Raw genomic sequence first — 12,925 nt, 5'->3', positions numbered from 1 at the left:
TAACTAGGTAGCTATTAAATAGTTATTAACTATTTAATAGCTATTGTACCTAGTTAAAATAAATACAAAGTTGCCTGTAAAATAAATATAAATCCTAAAATAGCTACAATGTAACTATTAGTTATATTGTAGCTATATTAGCGTTTATTTGATAGGTAAGTATTTAGTTTTAAATAGGAATAATTTATTTAATTATATGAATATTATTTCGTTTAATTAAAATTATATTTAACTTAGGGGGTGTTAGAGTTAGGTTTAGGGGTTAATAATTTTATTATAGTAGCGGCGGCGTTGCGGGCGGGAGATTAGGTGTTAATAATTGTAGGTAGGTGGCGGCGATGTTAGGGAGGGCAGATTAGGGGTTAATACAATTTATTATAGTGTTTGTGAGGCGGGAGTGCGGCGGTTTAGGGGTTAATACATTTATTATAGTGGCGGCGATGTCCGGTTGGCAGATTAGGGGTTAATAAGTGTAGGTAAGGTACCGGCGACGTTGGTGGGGGGCAGATTAGGGGGTAATAAATATAATATAGGTGTCGCGATGTTAGGGGCAGCAGATTGGGGGTTCATAGGGATAATGTAGGTTGCGGTGGTGTCCGGAGCAGCAGATTCGGGGTTAATAATATAATGCAGGTGTCAGCGATAGTGGGTGCGGCAGATTAGGGGTTAATAAGTGTAAGGTTAGGGGTGTTTAGACTCGGGGTTCATGTTAGGGTGTTAGGTGCAGACTTAGAGAGTGTTTCCCCATAAGAAACAATGGGGCTGCGCTAGGAGCTGAACGCTGCTCTTTTGCAGGTGTTAGGTTTTTTTCCAGCTAGCTCAGCCCCATTGTATCCTATGGGGATATTGTGCACAAGCACGTTTTTCCAGCTTAATGCTACCGTAAGCAACGCTGGTATTGAGAGTTGAAGGGAAGGTAAATTCTGCTCAACGCTCCATTTTCTGAGCCTAACGCAGCCACTCAGACAACTCTAAATACTTGCGTTGTCTTAAGGGTGTACTGGGAAAAAAGCAGCATTAGCTACGCTGGTCTTTACTGACAAAACTCTAAATCTAGGCGTAAGTTTAATAAACAAAAACGTTTTTTTTACTTGTATTTTTCTGCAATCAGTTCTCTGCATTGTTAGCATGTTAGATAATATTGGGTCTGCACCTATTCGATGCATTTCAATCTGCAGTGATTAAGCAGTTAGGCACCCTAACCTCAAGCAGCTGGACAGGAAGATAATAGGGAAGTGGCTGCTAAAACTTTTTGCTCAATAGCTATGTCTGCTCTGTGTACACAGATCAATTTCAGGCTGTTAAGTTGCATAACTTTGCTGCAAAACAAGCAGACAGCTCCACCTACTGGCTACTTTAATTAGTGCGCTTTGCTTTCCAAAGCTTTTCAATAGCAGTCACATGACTGAAAAAAAAAGGTTGTTATTCTGAAATGGCACAAGTTGAACCGGCGTAAACCGAGGGCCACCTGTATATATATATATATAGCAAATTATATAATATATAAATAGTAAATTGGGAAGTTGGGGGGGGGGGCCTTCGTGGATTCTTGCACCGGGGTCCTAAGGCTTCTAGTTACACCTCTCATTCCATTGTTCTGCACATAGCAGAATATTTTCTAAGTATTAATACATATTCCTATATATATATATGTATATACCTATATACCTATAATCATGTATATATATATATTATAATAATGTGCAGAACATTGGAATGTGAAATATTCATATTTTCATGTCGGGTTAGCGTACATGAGAATATGCGATTGAGTTTGCACACGAGTTGGGTGTTAGATTTTTCCGAAACAAGAAAAGAACAGTTGGGCGCACCGGTCACGGATGTCAATCCAATAGCTTTATTGTTGCTACAGGGGGAGTTCTGAAACTCCGTATAAATGAAATAGCAGTTTTATATCACAAAAACAGCATGACAGTCAGCAAAACCTTGGTGATGATCAATGGGAGGAAGGATAGGCAGCTGACGTGTTTTTACTCCTGGGCATAGTCTTAGCTGCATAAAAAGTTAAAATAACCCACTCTTCTTAAAGGGCTTGCTATCCTCCCATTGGTCCAATTTTTACCAATAATAAAACTCCATTATACAAGTATTGAAAACTTAAGCGCATCATCTGTCATACAGGATTTTAGAGATACTTCATAAACAGCCAATTGTACTGTGTAATGGCATTATTCAACAACAGTATATTGAATTCAAGTGATTTTATATTTACAAACTTATACACGACTCATATATAGCTTTGACTGAAGCGCATCTCAGCAGAGAGACAAACACACATGTGTATTAACACTAGGGTATAATATTCTTTGTAATATATACACTGCGTACCTCTGCCATCAAGTAATTAGTACAAATTTACATTTCTGAATTAAATGTAGATAAATAATGTATCTTAGGTAAATACATATAGAGAGAGCTATACTCCTGCAAATACATATTGTCTGTTTCAGGTGAGCAACCAAATTACACATTGATGACTATCTTAATGCCTAGCTGAGGCGGTTACATAGTAGAAATTATAGGGGCTACATAATTGCTACAATATTTGTGTAAGACAGGACAAGTGGGGGTTTATGAATATTATCATAATCTATTAAATATACAGGGAGTGCAGAATTATTAGGCAAATGAGTATTTTGACCACATCATCCTCTTTATGCATGTTGTCTTACTCCAAGCTGTATAGGCTCAAAAGCCTACTACCAATTAAGCATATTAGGTGATGTGCATCTCTGTAATGAGAAGGGGTGTGGTCTAATGACATCAACACCCTATATCAGGTGTGCATCATTATTAGGCAACTTCCTTTCCTTTGGCAAAATGGGTCAAAAGAAGGACTTGACAGGCTCAGAAAAATCAAAAATAGTGAGATATCTTGCAGAGGGATGCAGCACTCTTAAAACTGCAAAGCTTCTGAAGCGTGATCATCGAACAATCAAGCGTTTCATTCAAAATAGTCAACAGGGTCGCAGGAAGCGTGTGGAAAAACCAAGGCGCAAAATAACTGCCCATGAACTGAGAAAAGTCAAACGTGCAGCTGCCAAGATGCCACTTGCCACCAGTTTGGCCATATTTCAGAGCTGCAACATCACTGGAGTGCCCAAAAGCACAAGGTGTGCAATACTCAGAGACATGGCCAAGGTAAGAAAGGCTGAAAGACGACCACCACTGAACAAGACACACAAGCTGAAACGTCAAGACTGGGCCAAGAAATATCTCAAGACTGATTTTTCTAAGGTTTTATGGACTGATGAAATGAGAGTGAGTCTTGATGGGCCAGATGGATGGGCCCATGGCTGGATTGGTAAAGGGCAGAGAGCTCCAGTCCGACTCAGACGCCAGCAAGGTGGAGGTGGATTACTGGTTTGGGCTGGTATCATCAAAGATGAACTTGTGGGGCCTTTTCGGGTTGAGGATGAAGTCAAGCTCAACTCCCAGTCCTACTGCCAGTTTCTGGAAGACACCTTCTTCAAGCAGTGGTACAGGAAGAAGTCTGCATCCTTCAAGAAAAACATGATTTTCATGCAGGACAATGCTCCATCACACGCGTCCAAGTACTCCACAGCGTGGCTGGCAAGAAAGGTTATAAAATAAGAAAATCTAATGACATGGCCTCCTTGTTCACCTGATCTGAACCCCATTGAGAACCTGTGGTCCATCATCATATGTGAGATTTACAAGGAGGGAAAACAGTACACCTCTCTGAACAGTGTCTGGGAGGCTGTGGTTGCTGCTGCATGCAATGTTGATGGTGAACAGATCAAAACACTGACAGAATCCATGGATGGCAGGCTTTTGAGTGTCCTTGCAAAGAAAGGTGGCTATATTGGTCACTGATTTGTTTTTGTTTTGTTTTTGAATGTCAGAAATGTATATTTGTGAATGTTGAGATGTTTTATTGGTTTCACTGGTAAAAATAAATAATTGAAATGGGTATATATTTGTTTTTTGTTAAGTTGCCTAATAATTATGCACAGTAATAGTCACCTGCACACACAGATATCCCCCTAAAATAGCTATAACTAAAAACAAACTAAAAACTACTTCCAAAACTATTCAGCTTTGATATTAATGAGTTTTTGGGTTCATTGAGAACATGGTTGTTGTTCAATAATAAAATTAATCCTCAAAAATACAACTTGCCTAATAATTCTGCACTTCCTGTACTATGATAAAAAACCTTAGTAAACAGGATGGCATTCGCCCTTGGAGTGGGGGAAGGGACCCTGATTGGGTATTTACAAAAAATTGATAAGTTCATAGGTAAAGTTTAAACCTGTTGGTGTTCTGGTTTTCAATTTGAAGATCCAGAACACTTCCTGTTGCCAAAATAGTTTTTCTCTATCTCCCTCTCGCTGTAGCAGTGGTATTTTCTCTATCACTGTCCACTTGAAGATGTCAGTATTTTACTCATGGATTTGTACAAAATGTTGTACCAGGGGGTGTTACACGTACCTGTTCTGATGCTGGACAGGTGTTTTCTTATTCTGGATCGTGCCTCCCTGGTAGTTAAACCAACATATTGTACTTCACATTGGGTGCATGTTATCAAATAGATAACATGTTTGGATCTGCAGTTCAGACATGTTCTAATGTCAAAATGTTGTCCTGTAACTGAGGACCTAAATGTGTCCCCTAATGTTACTTTCTTACAGGCCACACAGTCCCTGAAATTGTATTTGTGCATACCATTTATGGTTAGCCATGCTGACCCTCCCTGATGTGTTTTCCTCAATTTAGTAGGGGATACTATATTACCAATAGTTCTATTTCTTTTGTAAGAAAATTTGCAACCCGTTTTGGTAATGTTAACCAGATCATCATCAGCTGTTAGTAAAGAAAAGTGATTTTAATGATTTTGCAAATTTGAGAATATTCCTCTGAGTAATTGGTAACAAAAAGTAGGCCTTCCATGGCATTTTCAGTACTCTGTCTTTCTTTGATTAGATAAGAGTTCCTTCCGATCAAGTTTGTCTACAGAAAGGCGTGCATTTCTAATAATTTTTGAGTGGTATCCTCTTTTTAAGTCTGTCGTGTGGCTCCTTACTTTCTTCCCTACACTTGGAATTGTCCGTGCAATTCCTCTTGACCCAGACAAATTGTCCTTTAGCCACTGCTTTGAAAACACTAGCTGGGTGGCAGCTTTTTGCGTGCAGTAGTGCGTTGCCAGATATAGGCTTGTGAAAAATTGAAGATATTATCTTAAGGAAGGGGGTCCCTGTTAGGGCTATGTCCAAATAATTAACACTGACTTCACTGGATTCATAAGTAAATTCTATGCCTTTGTCATTTTTATTTAGATACCCCACAATGTACTGTATTTTAGTCTTGTCACCTTTCCACACAATAAATCTTTTGAAAATAACTATCTCCTTTCTGTGGGGATTCCTATCTCTAAATATGTGGTCCTCCTCCCACCAACCCATGAATGGGTTGGCGTAGGATGGGGCAAATTTAGCCCCCATAGCCGTACCACTCATTTGGAGATAGAACTGACCCTCAAATTTGAAAAAATTATTTGTTAGGAGAAAGTTGTTGACTCGCTACAAATCTACACAAATCCTTGTCATCAGCATAGTGCTTTTGCATATAGTATGTTAAATCCTTCAACCCCTCCTCATGTGGGATTGAGGAGCATAGTGCTTTAACATCAACAGTAATCCAAGTAAAGTTCTTGCTCCATATTAAATCAGAAACAAAGTTCAAAATATATTTAGTATCTTGTACATAACTTGCTAGGGGTTTTTATAATAGGCTGTAATATGGCATCCAGCCATTTCGACAGGTGTTCTAATAGTGACCCAATACCACTGACAATGGGTCGCCCCACTACATTAGAAAATGACTTGTGCACTATTGGGAGATGGTTAAATACCGGCTTTATCGGATATTTTACATTCAAGTATTCGCTGGTCTTTACAGCAAAGAAACCCAATTCCAGACCATCGTCCACCAGGTATTTAAGTTGTTCTTGAAACACCCTGGTGGGATCATATTCAAGTAACCTGTAATCATGTGGGTTCATAAGTTGTCTTTGGGCCTCTTTGATAAAGTCAGCTTTATCCATAACCACTATGGACCCCCCATTGTCAGCCGAACGGATCACTATTTCCTGATTATTACCAAGATTGTTAAGACCTGTCTGTCTACTGATGTGATGCTTTTTTTATATGCTTTGACCTGATAGTACAGTTTCGTCAAATCTTCTTCTACTCTTTTTTAAAATTTCTCTATCACAGGCCCTCTGTCCTGTATAGGGTAGAACGTTGACGGATTCTTCAACTTTGGTATATTGATGTTCTTCTCCTTCCATAAGGAGTGATTCCATTGCCCTTACATCACACAATTCATCAAAGTTCAATTGATCCATTCGGTTCTCACACATCAACTGTTCAATATTAATGGCATTGGGTTCACAAAAATCCTCTGAATTATTTTTAGAAAAATGTTTGAATAATGTAATTTTTCTAATAAATTTATTAACATCTAAAAGTGTGTTAAATAAATTGAAACCAGTAGTTGGTACAAAGCCTAAACCAAGTTCTAATACTCTCTTTTCTGTGTCACTTAAATCATAAGATGATACATTTATAACACTCATTGTTGATAATTCGGTTACTTTTTTCTCAATGTGTATCTCCCCTTTGGCACTCCTTTTATACCTTGCCCCCCCCCGTCTAATCTCGGGGGGGGGAATCAAAAAACCTCATTCAGTTGGGTTCTTTCCACTGTATTGGATGTCTCTTCTACTCTCACTTTGTGACTCTCTTTCCTTTGTAAATTATACTTGGAGTAGCTGTAGGGTGTGGCATTCTTTAGTATGGGATTTAAATGGACACTACCCTCCTTAGGTTTGAATACCTGTGGTAGATGATTTGTGACCTGTGTGTCCTGTATGATATTGCTTAAAGGGTAGGGAGTTTAGTTAGTGTCAGTGTCTTCACCCCCTGATGCTGAGCTCTCACCCTGGGAATCAACTTCACTATCAGAGAATTGTATTCTCCTGTGTCCCCTTCTTCCCCTACATTTTTTAACTACCTCTTCTTTGGTTGCCTAGGCCCCTCTTGTCAAATTCATTCCTTTTAGAAAAACGGTCCTTCCTGTTCCAAATATAGACCAGGTTTTTGTTATTGTCTGTCTGGTCCCTAACATATTTATTGTGCTTAATCTCTAATAATAGAGCTTTCGCATCTGCTACAGTTTCCTGTAGAATCTGATCTAGTGTTGGATAGTCCTGATCTGTACTATGTGTATTCATTTTCTCTTGTATCAAAGATATTTTATCAGTAATAATCTTCAGTTGTGTAGTTTTATATTGTACAAGAAGTCTCATAAGTTTTAAGGAACAGTCCGATAGAGTCTCATTCCATAGTTGTATAAATTCCTTGTCCTCAGTTGAAAAATAGTGATGTCGCAAATTGTTCGCCGGCGAATAGTTCCCGGCGAACATAGTTTGTTCGCGTTCGCTGCGGCGGGTGAACATATGCAATGTTCGATCCGCCCCATGTTCGTCATCATTGAGTAAACTTTGACCCTGTATCTCACAGTCGGCAGACACATTACAGCCAATCAGCAGCAGACCCTCCCTCCCAGACCCTCCCAGCTCCTGGGCAGCAGCCATTTTAGATTCATTCTGATCCTGCATTCTTAGTGAGAGGAGGGATAGTGTAGCTGCTGGTGATTTTATAGGGAAATTGATAGCTAGGCTAGTGTATTCAGTGTCCACTACAGTCCTGAAGGACTCATCTGCTCTCTGCTGTAAGGACAGCACCCCAAAAAGCTGCTTTTTTTCCCTGTGTAATCTAATTGCAGTTGCTTGCCTGCCAAGCCACTTGACCAGTGCCACCACTCATATCTGGTGTAACAGTAGTGTAAATAATTAAAAAAAAAAAAAACATTTTTGACTGTGAAACATCAGTCTGCTAGTTTAATCTAATTGCAGTTGCCTGCCTGCCAGCGTGTGTGCCAGGCCCACTTGCCCAGTGCCACCACTCATATCTGGTGTAACAGTAGTGTAAATAATTAAAAAAAAAACTTATTTGACTGTGAAACATCAGTCTGCTAGTGTAATCTAATTGCAGTTGCCTGCCTGCTAGCATGTGTGCCAGGCCCATTTGCCCAGTGCCACAACTCATATCTGGTGTAACAGTAGTGTAAATAATTAAAAAAAACAAAAAACTTTTTTGACAGTGAAACATCAGTCTGCTAGTGTAATATAATTGCAGTTGCCTGCCAGCGTGTGTGCCAGGCCCACTTGCCCAGTGCCACCACTCATATCTGGTGTAACAGTAGTGTAAATAATTTAAAAAAAAAAACTTTTTTGACTGTGAAACATCAGTCTGCTAGTGTAATCTAATTGCAGTTGCCTGCCTGCCTGCCAGTGTGTGTGCCTGACCAACTTGCCCAGTGCCACCACTCATATCTGGTGTAACAGTATTGTAAATGATTTAAAAAAAAAACAACTTTTTGACTGTGAAACATCAGTCTGCTAGTGTAATCTAATTGCAGTTGCCTGCCTGCCTGCCTGCCTGCCTGCGTGTGTGCCAGGCCCACTTGCCCAGTGCCACCACTCATATCTGGTGTAACAGTAGTGTAAATAATTTAAAAAAAAAAACAACTTTTTTGACTGTGAAAGATCAGTCTGCTAGTGTAATCTAATTGCAGTTGCCTGCCTGCTAGCGTGTGTGCCAGGCCCACTTGCCCAGTGCCACCACTCATATCTGGTGTAACAGATATGTGTAAATATTTAAAAAGAAAAAAAAACTTTTTTGACTGTGAAACATCAGTCTGCTAGTGTAATCTAATTGCAGTTGCCTGCGTGTGTGCCAGGCCCACTTGCCCAGTGCCACCACTCATATCTGGTGTAACAGTAGTGTAAATAATTAAAAAAAAAAAAAAACTTTTTTGACTGTGAAAGATCAGTCTGCTAGTGTAATCTAATTGCAGCTGCCTGCCTGCTAGCGTGTGTGCCAGGCCCACTTGCCCAGTGCCACCACTCATATCTGGTGTAACAGTAGTGTAAATAATTTAAAAAAAACAAACTTTTTTGACTGTGAAACATCAGTCTGCTAGTTTAATCTAATTGCAGTTGCCTGCCTGCCAGCGTGTGTGCCAGGCCCACTTGCCCAGTGCCACCACTCATATCTGGTGTAACAGTAGTGTAAATAATTTAAAAAAAAACTTATTTGACTGTGAAACATCAGTCTGCTAGTGTAATCTAATTGCAGTTGCCTGCCTGCTAGCATGTGTGCCAGGCCCATTTGCCCAGTGCCACAACTCATATCTGGTGTAACAGTAGTGTAAATAATTAAAAAAAACAAAAAACTTTTTTGAAAGTGAAACATCAGTCTGCTAGTGTAATATAATTGCAGTTGCCTGCCAGCGTGTGTGCCAGGCCCACTTGCCCAGTGCCACCACTCATATCTGGTGTAACAGTAGTGTAAATAATTTTAAAAAAACAAACATTTTTGACTGTGAAACATCAGTCTGCTAGTTTAATCTAATTGCAGTTGCCTGCCTGCCAGCGTGTGTGCCAGGCCCACTTGCCCAGTGCCACCACTCATATCTGGTGTAACAGTAGTGTAAATGATTGAAAAAAAAACTTATTTGACTGTGAAACATCAGTCTGCTAGTGTAATCTAATTGCAGTTGCCTGCCTGCTAGCATGTGTGCCAGGCCCATTTGCCCAGTGCCACAACTCATATCTGGTGTAACAGTAGTGTAAATAATTAAAAAAAACAAAAAACTTTTTTGACAGTGAAACATCAGTCTGCTAGTGTAATATAATTGCAGTTGCCTGCCAGCGTGTGTGCCAGGCCCACTTGCCCAGTGCCACCACTCATATCTGGTGTAACAGTAGTGTAAATAATTTAAAAAAAAAAACTTTTTTGACTGTGAAACATCAGTCTGCTAGTGTAATCTAATTGCAGTTGCCTGCCTGCCTGCCAGTGTGTGTGCCTGACCAACTTGCCCAGTGCCACCACTCATATCTGGTGTAACAGTATTGTAAATGATTTAAAAAAAAACAACTTTTTGACTGTGAAACATCAGTCTGCTAGTGTAATCTAATTGCAGTTGCCTGCCTGCCTGCCTGCCTGCCTGCCTGCCTGCGTGTGTGCCAGGCCCACTTGCCCAGTGCCACCACTCATATCTGGTGTAACAGTAGTGTAAATAATTTAAAAAAAAAAACAACTTTTTTGACTGTGAAAGATCAGTCTGCTAGTGTAATCTAATTGCAGTTGCCTGCCTGCTAGCGTGTGTGCCAGGCCCACTTGCCCAGTGCCACCACTCATATCTGGTGTAACAGATATGTGTAAATATTTAAAAAGAAAAAAAAACTTTTTTGACTGTGAAACATCAGTCTGCTAGTGTAATCTAATTGCAGTTGCCTGCGTGTGTGCCAGGCCCACTTGCCCAGTGCCACCACTCATATCTGGTGTAACAGTAGTGTAAATAATTAAAAAAAAAAAAACTTTTTTGACTGTGAAAGATCAGTCTGCTAGTGTAATCTAATTGCAGCTGCCTGCCTGCTAGCGTGTGTGCCAGGCCCACTTGCCCAGTGCCACCACTCATATCTGGTGTAACAGTAGTGTAAATAATTTAAAAAAAACAAACTTTTTTGACTGTGAAACATCAGTCTGCTAGTGTAATCTAATTGCAGTTGCCTGCCTGCCAGCGTGTGTGCCAGGCCCACTTGCCCAGTGCCATCACACATATCTGGTGTAACAGTAGTGTAAATAATTAAAAAAAAAACTTTTTTGACTGTGAAACATCAGTCTGCTAGTGTAATCTAATTGCAGTTGCCTGCCTGCTAGCGCGTGTGCCAGGCCCACTTGCCCAGTGCCACCACTCATATCTGGTGTAAAAGATATGTGTAAATATTTAAAAAGAAAAAAAAACTTTTTTGACTGTGAAACATCAGTCTGCTAGTGTAATCTAATTGCAGTTGCCTGCCTGCCAGCGTGTGTGCCAGGCCCACTTGCCCAGTGCCACACTCATATCTGGTGTAACAGTAGTGTAAATAATTAAAAAAAAACTTTTTTGACTGTGAAACATCAGTTTGCTAGTGTAATCTAATTGCAGTTGCCTGCCTGCTAGTGTGTGTGCCAGGCCCACTTGCCCAGTGCCACCACTCATATCTGGTGTAACAGTAGAATAAATAATTTAAAAAAACAATTTTTGACTGTGAAACATCAGTCTGCTAGTGTAATCTAATTGCAGTTGCCTGCCTGCCAGCGTGTGTGCCAGGCCCACTTGCCCAGTGCCACCACTCATATCTGGTGTAACAGTAGTGTAAATAATTAAAAAAAAAAAAAATTTTGACTGTGAAACATCATTCTGCTAGTGTAATCTAATTGCAGTTGCCTGCCTGCTAGCATGTGTGCCAGGCCCATTTGCCCAGTGCCACCACTCATATTTGGTGTAACAGTAGTGTAAATAATTTAAAAAAAAAAACTTTTTTGACTGTGAAACATCAGTCTGCTAGTGTAATCTAATTGCAGTTGCCTGCCTGCTAGCGTGTGTGCCAGGCCCACTTGCCCAGTGCCACCACTCATATCTGGTGTAACAGTAGAATAAATAATTTAAAAAAACAATTTTTGAGTGTGAAACATCAGTCTGCTTGTGTAATCTAATTGCAGTTGCCTGCCTTCCAGCGTGTGTGCCAGGCTCACAGAGTATACTGTGCCCACTTGCCCAGTGGCACCACTCATATCTTGTTTAATAGTAGTGTAAGTGTACATTTAAATAAATAAACCCTTTTTGGACTGTCAAACATCAGTCTGCTTTTTTGTGTCAGGCTCACAGCGTATACTGTGCCCACTTGCCCAGTGCCACCACTCATATCTTGTTTAATAGTAGTGTAAGTGTACATTAAAAAAATGACAGGCAGAGGCAGGCCACCTTTGAAGTAGGCGGACCGACCAGCATCTTTTTCGATCTCCCGGTTCCTAAAATCCATGCCATATACACGTCCCCTGATAGGGGGCGTAACAGGGATTAAACTGATCAGAATAGTACTACTTAACACACCACTCATATCTGGTGGCACAGTAGATTGCACGTGCAGGGCCCCAAATTTGAAGTAGGAGGACCAACCAAGCATCTTTTTCCATCTACCGGTTCCTAAATCCATGCCATATACACGTCCCCTGGTGTCGCAACTGCCTCTGGGAACCTTACCATGGGTCACAGAACGCACATCTTGTAATTCTCTGTCTGGGAAATTATCTATCTATCAAATCTATCTATTTATCTATCAAATCTATCTATCTATCTATCGTATCTATCAAATGTATATTGCATCTATTGATCTATCTATCTAATCTATGTATCTATCTATCAAATCTATCTATCGTGGCTGGACTGTTATGTGACAGCCACTTGTGTTTCGGCCAAATGTCCGTCGGCCAAATGTCCGTCGGCTAAAAGTCCGTCCACGATTGTTCGCGCAGTGCCCCAAATTTGAAGTAGGAGGACCGACCAAGCATCTTTTTCCATCTCCCGGTTCCTAAAATCCATGCCATATACACGTCCCCTGATAGGGGGCATAACAGGGATTAAACTGATCAGAATAGTACTACTTAACACACCACTCATATCTGGTGGCACAGTAGATTGCACGTGCAGTGCCCCAAATTTGAAGTAGGAGGACCGACCAAGCATCTTTTTTCATGTCCCAGTTCCTAAAATCCATGCCATATACACGTCCCCTGGCGCCGCAACTGCCTCTGGGAACCTTACCATGGGTCCCAGAACGCACATCTTGTAATTCTCTGTCTGGGAAATAATATATATATCAAATCTATCTATTTATCTATCAAATCTATCTATTTATCTATCAAATCTATCTATCTATCTATCGTATCTATCAAATGTATATTGCATCTATTGATCTATCTATTTA

The sequence above is a fragment of the Bombina bombina genome, chromosome 5, assembly GCF_027579735.1.
Source record: "Bombina bombina isolate aBomBom1 chromosome 5, aBomBom1.pri, whole genome shotgun sequence".
In the NCBI taxonomy this organism is placed as follows: domain Eukaryota; kingdom Metazoa; phylum Chordata; class Amphibia; order Anura; family Bombinatoridae; genus Bombina; species Bombina bombina.
This window is presented reverse-complemented; position numbering follows the sequence as displayed.